The following is a 17,054-nucleotide window of genomic DNA, read 5'->3' on the forward strand; positions in this document are numbered from 1 at the left end:
TGCATCAGGCTCCCTGTTTGGTGGAAAACCTGTTTCTCATTCTCCCACTCTCCCTGCTTCTGTCCCCTCTCTCACTGTGTCTCTGTCAAATAAATAAATAAATAAAATCTTTTAAAAATATATCATTTGAATTTTTTCTTTTGTAGAATACCTGTTTGAGGCTTTTTTTCTATTAGGTTGTATTTTTTCTGATTCTAGTAATATATATGCTTATTCATTTTATATATTTAATTATGTTATAATTATATATATAATCTAATAATTAAAAATCAGTGAGAGTTATTTTAAATATAAGTCCTTGGTTATATGTGTTGCAAATATATTCTTCTACTTTAAACTTGCTTTTTTCCCCACACTCTATCGCAACTTTTTTTAAAAGATTTTTTTTTCAAAGATTATATTTATTTATTTCACACAGAGAGAGAAATCACAAGTAGGCAGAGGCAGAGAGAGAGAGAGGGGGAAGCAGGCTCTCCGCTGAGCAGAGAGCCTGATGCAGGACTCGATACCAAGACCCTGAGATCATGACCTGAGCCGAAGGCAGAGGCTTACTTACCACACTGAGCCACCCAGGTGCCCTTTTTAAAAGATTTTTATTAGGACTTCTGGGTGGCTCAGTTGATTAGGCATGTGCCTTCAGCTCAGGTCAAGATACCAGGGTCCTGAGATGGAGTCCTGCATTGGGCTCCTTGCTCAGGAGTGAGCCTGCTTCTCCCTCTGCCTGCCACTCCACTTGCCTGTGCTATCTCTCTGACAAATAAAAAAAATCTTGGGGGAAAAAAAAGTTTTATTTATCATTTGAAAGACACAGAGAGAGAGTACACAAGAGGGGGGCAGGGGTGGAGGGGCTGAGGGAGAAGCAGACTCCCTGCTGAGCAGGGAGTCTAATGTGAAGCTCCATCCACCCCATGATCAGGGATCATGACCTGAGCTAAAGGCAGCTGCTTAACTGACTGAGCCACCTAGGCACCCCTATAGTATCTTTTGATTAGCATAATGTAGTTATCACTTTTCCTTTACATTTTGTGCTTTTTCTACCTTGTTTGGTAACTCTTACCAAGGCTAAAGTTACCCTTAACTCTGAAACTTTTAGTTGTACTTTTTGATCTATGATCTACCTGGAATTAACCATTTGTGTATGTTGTGAGGCAAGGAGTCAATTTTGTTTCTGGCTTTATAGAAGCCCAATTATATTGGAATAATTTCTTAAAAAGCTCTTTCATCACCGTTCCACAGTGCCCCTATCAAAAATCAAGTGTCTACTTATGTGTTGGTCTATTTCCAGGATTTCTCTTCTGGTCCATTGGTCTCTTTGCTTAGCCCCCTGTCAACATCATGTCTTAATTATAAAACAAATCTAAGTATCTACCAGGTCACAAGTCCTGCTATCCTGTTATTTTTCCTTTGAAAAAATAATTGGACCTCTGCCTCTCCTTACAAATTTTAGACTTAGCTTTTCTATTTAAAACTACATATATCTTCTGGGGTGCCTGGGTGGCTCAGTGTGTTAAGCCTCTGCCTTCGGCTCAGGTCATGATCTCAGGGTCCTGGGATCGAGCCCCTCATTGGGCTCTCTGCTCGGCAGGGAGCCTGCTTCCTCCTCTCTCTCTCTGCCTGCTTGTGATCTCTCTCTGTCAAATGAATAAATAAAATCTTAAAAAAAAAAAAAAACTACATATATCTTCTGAGATCTTGGCTGCAATATCACTGAATCTGTACATTAACTAGTAAAACTGACATCACTAAAAAGAAAAATAAATAAGGCTTCAAATCCAAGAATACTATTTCTTCTCTATTTACTTAGTTCTTTACTATCTCACAATAAGGTTTTAACATATTCCCTGAACATAGGACTTAGACACAATTTTTGGAATGACTTCTGAGTATTTATTTATTTTTACAGCTTTAAAGGTATTTTAACTGTTGCTCCTACAGAGAAATACTACTGACTTTTATATATTAAACATACCATTTTGTCACTTTTTAATTTATATATCAAGCCACATTGCATTATGTTAATGTTAATAATTTATCCCTAGAAAAATCTGAATTTTCTATATTCACAATCATATTACCTACTATGACAGCTGTGTATTTTGCTTATTTTTCTTTCTTGCCTAATAGAATGATAAACAGAAGCGATCACAACTTGCATCTCTGTCTCGCATCAAATCTCAACTTGAAAGCTTTCAAGGTTTCAACACTAAATATAAGGCTTGGTTCAAAATACCAAATATCATATTGAGAAAGCAGACATACTCTGTTTGCTAAGAACATCTTCATGAACAGATACTGAATTTCATCACATAATTTTTTTTCTACATATATTTTTTTCTTCAATCTGACAATGTGATGGGGGCAACCTGGGTGGCTCAGTCAGTTAAGTGGCTGTCTTCAGCTTAGGTCATGATCCCAGGCTCCTGGGATCAAGCCCCAAATCAGGCTCCCTACTCAGCCAGGGCCTGCTTCCTCCTCTCCCTCTGCCTGCCATCTCCCTGTTTGTGCTCTCTGTCAAATAAATAAAATCTTTAAAAAAAAAAAATCTGACAAAGTGATAAACTGCATTAATTGATTTTCTCATGTTAACATTACCTCATATTTTCTAACCCAACTCAATACTACTGTATTATCCTTATTAGATATTGCTATTTGTATATAATTATGGTCTATAATTTTTCTTATACTATACTTTCTTATACCAAGGTCATGGTATCTCCATAAATGAGGGAGGAATTATTTCTTCCTTCAAGTTTTTATAGAACTCTAAACCTAACAGTTTATTTTTAAGAAGATTTTTTCATTATAAATTCAATTCTTTAAATGATTAGAAGATTATTCAAACTTTTTATTGTAATTTCTCCCATGTGGGTTTTATAAATTTTATTTCTAAGAATGTATGTACTTCCAGGGTTTTTTTTTTTTTCTTGCTTACTGGCACAGGTATTCAAAATACCTTATTATATTTTCAATATCTGAAAGATCGTTAAGTCATATTCTTTTTCATTCCTGGCATTTGCACGTATTTTTTTCCCTTGACCAGTTTTGTAAAAGGCTTATCTATTTTATCAGTTTTTTCCAAGAACCCACATCTAGCTTTCCAGTTTTGTTTTAAACAATACATATTGTTTGCTTCTACTGAGAAATAACTCACAATCTGCAAAATTCCCTTTTAAAGAGTATAATTAAGCAGATTTACTACATTCACAGGATTGTGAAAACACTAAACAACAATTTCAGAAAATTTCATTGCCTCCTAAATCAACCCTGTACTTGTTAACAGTTATTCCCCATCATCCCAGCCCTTGGCAACTACTACTCTACTTTTGGTATCTGTGAATTTCCCTATTCTGCACATTCCTTATAAATGAAACCACACATTATGACAGACACAAAAGTCCGGCCTCTTTCACTTAGCATAATGTTTTCAAGATTCATTCATGTTGTAGTATGTATCAGGACATCATTCCCTTCTTATTGCTAAGTAATATTCCATTATATGGCTATATCATATTTTATCTATTCATCAGTTGATGGATATTTGGGTTATTTCTACTCAGACCTATTATGAATGTAACTGCTGCTATGAACATCCATGTACAAATTTTTGTGTAGATGTTTTTTCAATTCTCTAGGTTACATACTAAGTGGGGAAGTGCTGGGACATATGATACCTCTATTTAACTTTTTGAGGAAGCACTAAACTGTTTTCCCACATAGCTGTACCACCAGCAATGTATGAAGGTCCTAATTTCTTGGAATATTCACTAGTTATTATTATTCTTTTTCAAATGGTGTGAAATGGTAACTCATTGTGGTTTTTTATTTTCATTTCCCTAGTGACTACTGACATTGAGCATCTTATTCATGTGCTTATTGGCCATCTATATGTCTTCTTCAGAGAACTATCTATTCAGATCCTTTACCCATTTTTAATTCTTAAGTTAAATTTGCATTGTCTTTTATTGTTGAGCTATGAGTTCTAAACATATTCTCTCCTAGTCTCTTGTCGGATACGTGATTCAAAAGTAGTTTCTTCTGTGAGCTGTCTTCCCACTTTCAACATATGGCAATTTACAGCTAAAAAGTTTTTGATTATAATGGAGTCTAATTTATCTAGTTTTTCCCTTCTTGTTTTTACTTTTGGTGTCATATCTGAAAAGAAGTATTGTCAAATCCGAAGTCACAAACATTTATGCCTATGTTTTCTTCAGAGTTTGTAGTTCTTGCTTTGACATTTAAGTCTATGACTCAATTTGTTAATGTTTGTATCTAGTTATCCCAGTAACATTTGTTGAAAACCTTTTCTTTCCCAATGAATTGTCTTGGAGCCCTTGTAACTAACCATAAATGTAATAGTTTATTTCTGGAGTCTCAACGCTATTTCACTCTGTCTATCACTATGCCAGTACCATACTGGTTTGATTACTACACCTTTCAGTAAGTGTTGAATTTGGGAATAGAAGTCCTTCAAGTTTTGTTTTCTTTCAAAATAATTTTTGCTATCCTGGTCTCTCCTCTTCCACTGAATCTTAAGATAAGCTCACTTATTAATTTCTGCAAATAAGGCAGTTGAAATTTTGATACAAATTAAACTGAGGGGCCGCTGGGTGGCTAAGTTTTGATTTTGGCACAGGTCATGATCCAGGGTTGTGAGACAGGCTCCATGCTCAGCAGAGTGTGTGCTAGAGTTTCTCTCCCTCTTCCTGTGCTCCTACTCTGCATGCACACACTTGTTCTCTCTCTCAAATAAATAAATCTTAAAAAAAAAAATTAAACTGAACCTGTAAATCAGCTAAGGAAGTATTACCATCTTAACAACATAAAGTCTTACAATCTATAAACATGAGTTGTTTTTGCTGTAATTTGGGTTTTCTTTAATTTATTTCAACAATTTTTTGTGGCTTTAAACATGCAACTCTTATACTTCCTTTATTAAAATTATTCCTTGGTATTTTATTTTTTTGGATGTTATTGTCAAAGGAATTTTTTCTTAATTTCATTTTTGGGTTTTTCATTGCTTGTGTACTGAAATACAATTGATTTTTGTACACCCATCTTCTATCCAGCAACTTTGCTGAACTCAGTATTAGCTCTAACAGTTCTTCTGTGGAATTTGTAGGATTATGTATAAACAAATTCTTATTATTTGTGGTAGCTATGCTCTCTAAAGCTGCCATGACTGCTGAACTAGCAAATCCTAAACCACTGTCCTAGGGGAAAATGTGTACACACACACACTATGATCTTAAATTCCAAATCCTTAAATCCTATCTCATCCTAGTAGCTTCAATATTGTATGGTAGTCCTTTTAATTTTGGTAAGACCATAGAAATGTTTACTTTTAGGCACCTGGGTGGCTCAGTCAGTTAAGTGCTACCTTTGGCTTAGGTCACGATCCCAGGGTTCTGGGATCCAGTCCCACATCAGGATCCCTTCTCACCGGGGCATCTTCTTCTATGCCTGCCCCTACACCCACTCATGCTCTCTCCTCTCTCTGTAAATAAATGAAAAATAGGAAGGAAGGAAGGAAGGACAGAAGAAAAGAAGGAAGGGAGAGAGGGAGGGAGGAAGGGAAAGAAGAAAAAGGAAATGTTTCCTACTTCATTCCTGCTTTTAATAATCTGAGTCTTCATTTTCAGTATAGCTGGAGGTTTGTCAATTTTGTTCTTTTTCAACTTTTTGGTTTTCTCTATTTTCTATACCCTATTTCATCAATTTCCACTCTAAATTTTATTATCCTTCCTTCTGTTTATTTGGGCTTAAATTGTGTTTTCTTGCCTAGTTAAGATGTAAGTTTAGACCTTTCTTTTATAATGGAGGTATTTACAGCTATAAATGTCCCTCTGAGCAGAGTTTCTGCTGCATCTCATACATTTTCATATGCTGTTTTCATTTTCATTAGTCTCTAAGTATTTTTTAATTTCTTTTGTGATTTCTTCCTTGACCCACTGATTTGAGAGTCTATGGTTTAATTTTTACACATGTAGAATTCTCCAAGTTTCCTTCCATTAATGATTTTCAATTCCATTCCATTACAGTTACAGAACACAGTCTTTAATTTCAATGCTTTCAAATTTATTGGGAATTATTTTCATGAGGTAATAAATGTCAATGCTGGAGAATGATCCAAGCTGCACTTAAGAAGAATGTGTGTATTCTGCTCACTTTGGATGGAATATCCTATAGATATCTACCAGTTTAGACTGATGTTCACATCTTCCATTTTCTGTTGATCTACCTAGTTGTGGTATGCTTTATTAAAAGTGGAATTTGGAATGCGTAGGTGGCACAGTCAATGGGGCATCCAACTCTTGGTTTCAGCTCAGATCATGATTTTGTGGTCGTAAAATCGAGCCCCATGTCAGGTTCTGTGCGTGGTGCAGAGTATGCTTAAGATTCTCTCTTCCTCTGCCGCTTTCAACCCCATTCTTTATCTCTAAAATAAATACATGTTTAAAAAAAAAAAAAGTGGAGGGGTGCCTAAGAGCCTCAGTCAGTTGAGCATCTGCCTTCAGCTTAGGTCATGATCTTGGGGCCCTGAGATTGAGCCCCATGTTGGGCTCCCTGCTCAGCAGAGGGTCTGCTTCTCCCTCTCCCTCTGCTCCTCCCCTCTGCTTGTGCTCTATCTCAAATAAATAAACAAATGAATAAATCTTATTTAAAAAGTATAATTTTACACTTCCAACTATTATTATTGTATTGTGTATTTCTCCCTTCAATTATGCCAGTTTTGTTTCATGTGTTTTGGGGCTTTTGACAGATCAATGTATGTTTATAACTATTATGGTTTCTTTTTTTTTTTTTAAGAGTTTATTTATTGGACAGAGAAAGACATAGCAAGAAAAGGAACACAGGAAGGAGGAGTGGGAGAGGAAGAAGCAGACTTCCCGCTGAACAAGGCATCTGATGTGGGACTCGATCCCAGGACCAGAGTCTGGTTGTGAGCTAAACAAACACTGAAGACTGTCCATGGGAGGGTGCCAGGTGCACAGAGGGGAGAGAAAGACTCCCACACTGGGGAGCCCAGACAAATTCCCATAATATTTGATTTTGAAAAACAGAGGGGCTGAATTTCACAAGTTCTTATAACCAGCAGAACTTAAAACCTGGTACTTGAAGAATCAGTGGGCTTGGCTCTGAGAGCTGGAAGAGCAAGAGGAAACTAAGTCCCTACCCTTAAAGAGACAGCAAAACAAACAGTCCCACAGAGACAGCATAGAAGCAGCAGTTTGAAAATCACCTGGGATCACAGGAGGGAGATTTACTAATCTCAGAGCCTGTGCTATATGAACAGGGACTAGTTGGGAGACTTCTCCAGGAACAAAGGAGTTGGGGAGGGGCCAATTTCCTCCCCCTACTACCAGCCTAAGCACATAACACAATGCTGACACTCGCTACCTAACTTGCTAACATCGCCAACCCACACCTGCATTCTCCTGTGGACATGCCCCTTCAGCCAAGCCTGTTCTCCACATCTCTTTCCACAGCAGATCAGGGCAAACTTCACTAACAACCTGCATCCTACATGCTTCTACAGATCTGCCCCCTCCAATACACCCTTGGTGAGAGCCTATCCAATGTAATGCCACAAGCCTGACAGTGTGCAAGCGGTACCAATGTGCCGGCACCCCTCCAAAGTGACTCCTGCCCCACAGAAAAGGAAAGATAACCACATATACCAGTCACACAGCAGCCCCAACAGTGGGCTGGGAGTATACAGATGGTCTGATTGCAGGCCTTGCCCACCAACAAAAGTTTCTCAGGGGACAAAACAGGAAAAGCACTCTAGAGTTTGGTGCTACAGCATCTCTGGCAAATGCTCAATCTGACTCAACTAAAGCCCAAGGTGGCCCCAGACTGGCCCACTAACAGCAAAGGAACCGAACAAACAAAAGAGAAGTTGCACTGCAGACAAGTGGACTAAAAAAAAAAAGCAGCTCAGCCACAACAGCAGGACATACAAAACACACACAGGAGACACCCTGAAGTACCAGGTTCTAGTGAACAGAGGATACTGCATTACAGGGCATGACCTTTTCTTCAAAAGGCTGTTACTTTCAAGAGCAGGAGACATAGCTGAATTGCCTAACATACAGAAACAGACTCAAAAAGTTAAACGAAATGAAGAGACAGAGGAATATGTCTCAAGTGAAAAAATAGGACAAAACTATAGTAAGAGATGTAAATGAAACAGAGATAAGTAATATGCCTGATAGAGAATTTAAACTAACGATGATAAAGATACTCACTGGACTTGAGAAAAGACTGAAGGACCTCAGTGAGACCCCTTACAAAGAGACAGAAAACATAAAGAACCAATCAGAGATGAAGAACTCAATAATTGAAATTAAAAATACAGTAGATGGAATACATTTTAGATGAAAAGCAGCAGGTGAATGGATCAGGGACCTGGAACACAGAATAATAGAAAACAATCAAGATGGGGGGAGAGGAAAAAAATATAAAATGAAAATAGACTTAGAAAACTTAATGACATCATGAAATATATTAACATTCATTTTATACGTATCTCAGAAGAGAGGAATGGCGACAGAAAATTTATTTGAAGAAATAACTGAAAACTCCCGGAATCTGGGTGAAGAAAACAGAAATCCAGATCCAGGAAGCACAGAGAACCCACAAAAAAATCAACCCAAGAAGGTCCAAACCAAGACACATAGTAATTAAAGTGGCCAGAAGTAGTGATAGAGAATTTTAAAAGCAGCAGGAGAAAAGAAAACCATTACATATAAGGGAAACCTCATAAGGCTGCTAGCTGATTTTTCATCAGAAGCTTTGCCAGTCAGATGAGAGTGGCATGATATATCCAAAGTGCTGAAGGGGAAACATCAGCAGTCAAGAATACTCCATCCAGTAAGGCTACCATTCAGAACAGGAGGAGAGCTAAAGAGTTTCCCAGACAGACAAAGGTTAAAAGAAATCATGACCACCAAAACATCCTATTAGAAATACTGAAGGGGACTCTGAGTGGAAAGCAAAGACTATAAATAAGAGTTTAAAAAGTAGGAAACACAAAAGTGGTAAAAATAAGTATATCTTAAGATATACTTAAGATATCTTGAGAGTGTCAGTTAAGACACTCTCAAAAGAAAAAGATGTAAAGTATGACACCGTATACCTAAAACACAGTGAGGAGAGGAGTAAAGAATGGGCTAAAACTTAAGTGACCATCAACTTAATATAGATTGCTATATGCAGAAGATGTTATACACAAACCAAATGGTAGCTATAAATCAAAAACTAGTAACAGATTTGAAAAAATAAAGAGAAAGAAATCCAAGTATTTCACTAAAGAAAGCCAAATAATTAAGACAGAAGAGGGCATAAGAAGGAATAGAGAAGAATTACAAAACAGCCATAAAAAAAGTAATAAGATGGTAGTAAATACATATATACCACTAATTACACCAAATATAAAAGAATTAAACACTCAAATCAAAAGACATAGAGTAATGGAATGGATAAAAAAGCAAGATCCATCTATATGCTACCTACAAGTGACTCACTTCTGCCCTAAAGACACATACAGATTGAAAGTGAAGGGATGGATGGGGGCGCCTGGGTGGCTCAGTGGGTTAAAGCCTCTGTCTTCAGCTCAGGTCATGATCCAATCGAGCCCTGCATCGGGCTCTCTACTCAGCAAGAAGCCTGCTTCCCCACTCTCTGCCTGCCTCTCTGCCTACTTGTGATCTGTCAAATAAATAAATAAAATCTTTAAAAAAAAAAATGAAAGAAAAACTGAAGAGATAGAGAAGTATTTATCACACAAATGGATGTGAACAGAAAGCTGGGGTAGCAATACTTTTTTTTACCAGATAAAATAGACTTTAAAACAAAGACTATAACAAGAGAACAAGAAGGACACTGTAGAATCATAAAGGGAACAATCCCAACAAGAAGATATAATAATTGTAAATATTTATGCACCCAATATACGAGCCTAACATAAACATAAAGAAAGTAATCACTAGTAACAGAGTAATAGTAGGGGACTTTGATCCTCTATTTATATGAATGGACAGATTATTCAAACAGAAAATCAACAAAGAAACAATGAATTTGAATGACACATTGCACCAGATGGATCTAAAACATACACTCAGAACATTCCATCCTAAAGCAGCAGAACATTTTTTTTTTCAAGTGCACAGGAACATTCTCCAGGATTACACATTAGGCCACAAAACAAGTCTACACAACTTTTAAGACTGAAGTTATACCAGGCGCCTGGGTGGCTCAGTGGGTTAAGCCGCTGCCTTCGGCTCAGGTCATGATCTCAGGGTCCTGGGATCGAGTCCCACATCGGGCTCTCTGCTCAGCAGGGAGCCTGCTTCCTCCTCTCTCTCTCTGCCTGCCTCTCTGCCTACTTGTGATCTCTCTCTGTCAAATAAATAAATAAAATCTTTAAAAAAAAAAAAAAAGACTGAAGTTATACCATGCATCTTTTCTAACCACAATGCTATGAACTACAAATCAACCACAAGAAAAAAATCTGGAAAGAGCACAATTACATGGACGTTAAATAACATGCTACTAAACAATGAGCAGGTCAACAAGAAATCAGAGAAAATTTAAAAAAAGACATGGAGACAAATAAAAATGAAAGCACACAGTTAAAATCTTTGACAAGCAGCAAGCTTTTATAAGAGGGAAGTTTACAGCAATACAGGTCGAACTCAAGAAGCAAGAAAAATATTTCAAATAAGCAAACTAATTTTACCTCTAAAGGAGCTAGGAAAAGAACAAGCAAAACCCAAAACCAACAGAAGGAAAGAAATAATAAAGACTAGAGCAGAAATAAACAAAACAGAAACAAACAAAAAGAACAGATCAATGAAACGAGCCAGTTATTTGACAAAAAAAAAAAAAAAATCAACGAAATTGATAAATCTTCAGCCAGGCTCATCAAACAAACAGAGGACTCAAGTAAACAAATCAGAAATGAAAGGAAAAATAACAGACACCACAGAAATACAAAGGATTATAAGAGAATATTCTGAAAAATTATAAGCCCACAAATTATACAACTTAGAAGAAATCATTAAATTCCTAGAAACATATAACCTACCAAAACTTTTTTTTTTTAAAGATTTTATTTATTTATTTGACAGACAGAGTTCACAAATAGGCAGAGAGGCACAGAGAGAGAGAGAGAGAGAAGCAGGCTCCCTGCTGAGCAGAGAGCCCGATGTGGGGCTCGATCCCAGGACCCTGGGATCATGACCTGAGCCGAAGGCAGGGGCTTAACCCACTGAGCCACCCAGGCGCCCCTAACCTACCAAAACTGAATCAGAAAGAAAGAAAATTTGAACAGACTGGTTACCAACAATTAAATGGAATCAGTAATGAAAAAACTCCCAGAAACAAAAGTTCAGGACCAGACCACTTCACAGATGAATGCTACCAAACATTTAAAGAAGAGTTAATACCTATTCTTCTCAAACTATTCTAAAAGAAGAGGAAGGAAGCTGCTAAAATCATTCTATGAGGCCAGCATTACCCTGATACCAAAAACAGATAAAGACATTACAAAAAAAGAGGAACTACAGGCCAACATCTCTGATGAACACAGAACCAAAAATCCTCAAAAGAATATTAGCTAACTAAATCCAATAATACATTAAGAAAAGCATTCACCACAAACAAGTGGATTTCTGGGGTGCAAGGATGGTTCAATATTTGCAAATCAACTGTTTTGTTACATCATATCAACACGAGAAAAGAATTTTAAAAATCATATTATCATTTCAATAGATACAGGAAAAGCATTTGACAAAGTACAAGACCCATTCATGATTTAAAAAAAAAAAAAAAACTCAACAAAGTAGGTTAGAGGGAATATACCTCAACATTTTAAGACTGTATTTGAAAAACACACAGCTAACATCATACTCAATGGGGAAAAACTAAGAGCTTTGCTCCTAAGGTCAGAACAAGACAAGTATGTCCATTCTCACCACATTTATACAACACAATCCTGAAAGTCCTAGCCACAGTAATTAGACAATGAGAAGAAATAAAACGCATTCAAATTAGTAAGGAAAAAGTAAAACTTGCACTATTTGTTGATGACATGATACTATATATAGAAAACTCAAAAGACTCCACCAAAAAATTCCTAGAACTGATGAATGAAATCAGTAAAGTTGCAGGATACAAAAACCAATATATAGTAATGCATTGCATTTCTATACACTAATAATAAGCACCAAAAAACTAATAAAACAATCCCACTTACAATTACACCAAAAATAATAAAATACCTAGGAATGAACTTAAGGAGCTGAAAGAACTGTACTATGAAAACGATAAAATACTGATGAAAGAAATGAAGATGACACAAACAAATAGAAAGATATTCCATGCTCAGGGACTGAAAGAAAAATATTGTTAAAATGCCCATACTACCCAAAGCAATCTACAGATTTAATGCAATCCCTATCAAAACACCAATAGCATTTTTCACAGAACTAGAACAAATAATCCTAAAATTTGTACAAAACCAGACAAGACCCCAAACAACCAACGTAATCTTGAAAAAGAAAAACAAAACCAGGTATCAAGATATACTACAAAGCTGTAGTAATCAAAACAGTATGATACTGGCACAAAAACAGACACAGAGATCAGTGGAATGGAACAGAGAACCGACAAATAAACCCACGATTATATGATCCATTAATCTTCAACAAAGGAGGTAAGAATATGCAATGGAGAAAAGATAGTCTCTTTAACCAATGGTGCTGGGAAAACTGGACAGCTACCTGCAAAATAGTGAAACTGGATCACTTTCTTACACCATACACAAAAATAAACTTAAAATGGATTAAGCACCTAAATGTCAAACCTGCAACAATAAAAATCCTAGAAGAAAGCACAGGCAGTAATTTCTCTGATACTGGCTGTAACAACATTTTTCTAGATATGTCTCCTTATAGAGGGACCAAAAATAACTATTAGGATCACACCAAAAATAAAAAGTTTCCACACAAAGTCAGAAACAGTTGACAAAACCAAAAGACAACATACTGAATAGGAAAAAATATTTGCAAATGATATATCTGATGAAGGATTAATATCTAAAATATATAAAGAACTCATATAAAACAAAACAAATAATCCAGTTAAAAATGGACAGAGGACATGAACAGACATTCTCCAAAGAAAACATACAGATCGCCAAAAGACAGGAAAAGATGCTCAGTATCACTCACCATCAGGGAAATTCAAATCAAAACCACAATGAGATATCATCTCATTGTCAGAATGGCTAAAATCAAAACCACAAAAAACAATAAGTATTGACAAGGATGAGGAGAAAAAGGAACCCTCGTGCACTACTGGTGGGAATACAAACCTATACAGCCACTGTGGAAAACAGTTTAAAAGTTCCTCAAAAAACTAAATATAGAATTCCCATATGATCTAGTAACTGCACTACTGGACATTTACACAAATATGAAAACACTAATTGCCTATGTTTATGGCAGCATTATTTGTAATAGCCAAATTACGGAAGCCATCCAAGTGTCCATCAACAGACAAATGGATAAAGATGATTTTGTATATATACACACACATATACAACAGAATATTACTCAGCCATAAAAACAGGAAATCCTGCCATTTGCAATAACGTGGGTGGATGTAGAGAGAATAAGGCTAAGTGTAATAAATAAGTCAACCAGAGGGGGGAAAAATACTGTTACGATTTTCATTTATATGTAGAATTTAAGAAACAAACAAACAAAAGAAACAAACCAAACAACAAGACTCTTAGAGAACAAACTGATGGTTACTAGAGGGTAAGTGGGTAGAGAAATGGATGAAAACAGATGAAGGGGATTATGAGTACACTTATCTTGATGAGCACTGAGTACTACACAGAATTGTTGAATTAGGGTATCGTACACCTGAAACTAATTTAACACTGTACATTAACTATACTAGAATTAAAATAAAAAACTAAAAAAGTTTTGCTGTATGTGTAAAAAAAAATAATCTTTAAAATAGAATTCCTGGAAAAATGAAACAAGATGGGATCGGGAGGGAGACAAACAATAAGAGACTCTTTTTTTTTTTTTTTGTTAAAGATTTTTATTTATTTATTTGACAGACAGAGATCACAAGTAGGCAGAGGGGCAGGCAGAGAGAGAGAGAGGAGGAAGCAGGCTTCCCGCCGAGCAGAGAGCACGATGCGGGGCCCGATCCCAGGAGCCCAGGATCATGACCCGAGCCGAAGGCAGAGGCTTTAACCCACTGAGCCACCCAGGCGCCCCCATTAAGAGACTCTTAATCTCACAAAACAAACTGAGGGTTGCTGGGGCCTGGGGGATAGGGATAGGGTGATTGGGTTATGGACACTGGGGAGGGTATGTGCTATGGTGAGTGCTGTGAAATGTGTTAAGCCTGATGATTCACAGGCCTGTACCCCTCGGACAAATAATTCATTATATGTTAATAAAAAAAATTTTTTTTAAGAATTCTTGGTTTATAATCTACAGCAGCTTTAATGTAATACCATTGCCTTCTTGCCTCCAAGGCTGCAATGGGAAATTAGCTGTTTATTAAGATTATCTTGTATAAGAGCTTCTTCTGACTTTTTTTTTTTTTTTTTTTTAAAGACTGTTTGAGAGAGAGAAAGCATGTGAGAGAGCACAAGCAGCACAAGCAAAGGCAGTGGGAGCAGCGACTCTCCTGAGCAGGAAGCCCAATGAGGGACTCGATCCCAGGTCCCCAAGACCATGAACCCAGCCAAAGGCAGACACCCAACCAACTGAGCCACCCAGGCACCCCTGCTTCTGACTTGCTAGTTTCAATATTCCCTTTATATTTGGCATTCAAAAAGTTAACTATACTATGTCTTGTGGATGTCATTAAACTTATTCTTTTCTACAATCTGCTGAGCTTCTTAAATATCCAGCGTTCTGAAAAAATGTTTTGATGAGTTTTGGCTATGTTCTCATTGCTCTTATAGAGGCCAGGCTTTTCAGACGTACTTTTACTTCACCCTTCCTGGTGATGTCAGTTTGCTTTACATTTTAATTTCTGCTCCTATTTTTATCATTTCCTTATACCTTCTTTGGGCATATTTTGCTCAGACTTCCTGAGACTCTCTAGCTCATAAACTTTAAGGCATTCTTCTCTTCTAACATATGCAGTTAGTGGGGCACCTGTGTGGCTGTCATTAAGTGGCTGCCTTCAGCTCAGGTCATGACCCCAGGGTCTGGGGATCCCAGCCCCTCATCGGGCTCCCTGCTCTGCAGGAACTCTGTTTCTCCCTCTCCCACTTCCCCTGCTTCTGTTCCCTCTCTCACTGTGATCTCTCTGTCAAATAAATAAATAAGTAAAATCTTAAAAAAACAAAAACAACATATGCAGTTAAGATTATACATTTCCTTTGAAGTATTACTATACCTACATCTCACAATACTCCATATTTTTATAATTCAATGCCAAATATTTTCTAATTTCAGACATGCTTTCTCCCCCTTTTACCCAGGTATTTCATACTAGTATATTTAATTTCCAAAAAAAAAGTGGGTGTTATAGCTATCTTTCTGCTATTGATTCCTAGCTGAATTTTAACAGTGTACTGTGATCAGAAATTGTAATTAATAGGACTCCAGTGTTTTGAAATTTGGACTGAATCTGTGGCTTAAAATATGGTCAAACTTTTTTTTTTTTTTTTTTTTTGGTCAGATTGAGAGAGAGAGAGTGAGCACGAGCTAGCACGGGCAGACAGAATGGCAGACAGAGGCAAAGGGAGAAGCAGGCTCCCTGCCGAGCAAGGAGCCCAATGTGGGACTCGATCCCAGGACACTGGGACCATGACCTGAGCCGAAGGCAGCCGCTTAACCAACTGAGCCACCCAGGCGTCCCTGGTCAAACTTTTAAAGCATTCTATTACACCTGGAAAAATCTGTAACCTGGAAACCACGGAAATGTTTGTTATCTCAATTACTGAAAAGGAAATGTTAAATATCCCACAGAGGTTGGCTATTTGTGCATCTGTCCTTATATCTGATTTATTTTGAGGCTATGTTAATTAGATGTGTTCAAATTTAAAACAAATATGTCTTCCTAGTTAAATTTTCAACAACATGAAGTAAGCCTTGAACAACAGTAAACTTTTTTTTGCCTTAAAATACCTATTTTTTCTGATATCAATGTAAGTACTCTAGCCTTCTTTACACTGGTGTATCTATCCGCATGATATATTATTTTATGACCCTCTTACTTTCAACCTTTTTGTATTTTTATGTTTATATCTAAATCTTGAAAACCAGGTTTGAAAATAATGTTTATCTTTTTTTTTTTTAAGATTTTATTTATTTATTTGACAGAGAGAGATCACAGTAGGCAGAGAGGCAGGCAGAGAGAGGGGAAGGGAAGCAGGCCCCCCGCTGAGCAGAGAGCCCGATGCGGGACTCAATTCCAGGGGACCCTGAGATCATGACCTGAGCCGAAGGCAGCGGCTTAACCCACTGAGCCACCCAGGCGTTTATCTTTTAACTGGATGTTAATTCATATACATTTAACAGTAATTACTGATATATATGGATCTACATCTTCCCCCTTCCCCTTTGTACTATATTCATTGTGTGTTCTGTTTCTGTCTCTCCCATTTTTTCCTCTGAATTCATTATTTAAGAGAAATTTTTTTTATTAACCTGAATTTTATTATGAGGAGTCAATCAAATTCAGAAAATAAGGTATTCTAGGACTCTTCAAAATAGTAAAAATGATTTAAAAAAAAAAAAAAGCAAAAATGGCAGAGAACTAAAGAGATGTACTACATGCAATGCATGTACCTCGATTGGATCATAGATCAAGACAACTAAAAGAAAAACGGAGGACAATTCAGACTGAATACGCTCTACATATTAGATAATGTAAGGGATGATTAAATTTTCTTAAGGCACTAGTATTGTGGCAGTGCTGGTACTGCAGGAGAATGTCTGTTTCGATGGAGATGCATACTGAAGTATTTAAGGGTGAAGCATCATAAAGCCTGGTCACTTTGAAATTGT

The 17,054-nt window shown here is 36.9% G+C and overlaps 1 protein-coding gene across 2 annotated transcripts in view; it reads right to left on the minus strand.

Moving 5' to 3' along the window:
- NRDC (nardilysin convertase) overlaps positions 1-17,054 on the minus strand; it is a 115,645-nt gene that overhangs the window by 38,995 nt on the left and 59,596 nt on the right. The gene's annotated exons all lie outside the window — the stretch shown is intronic.

The sequence above is a fragment of the Neovison vison genome, chromosome 2, assembly GCF_020171115.1.
Source record: "Neovison vison isolate M4711 chromosome 2, ASM_NN_V1, whole genome shotgun sequence".
Classification (NCBI taxonomy): domain Eukaryota; kingdom Metazoa; phylum Chordata; class Mammalia; order Carnivora; family Mustelidae; genus Neogale; species Neogale vison.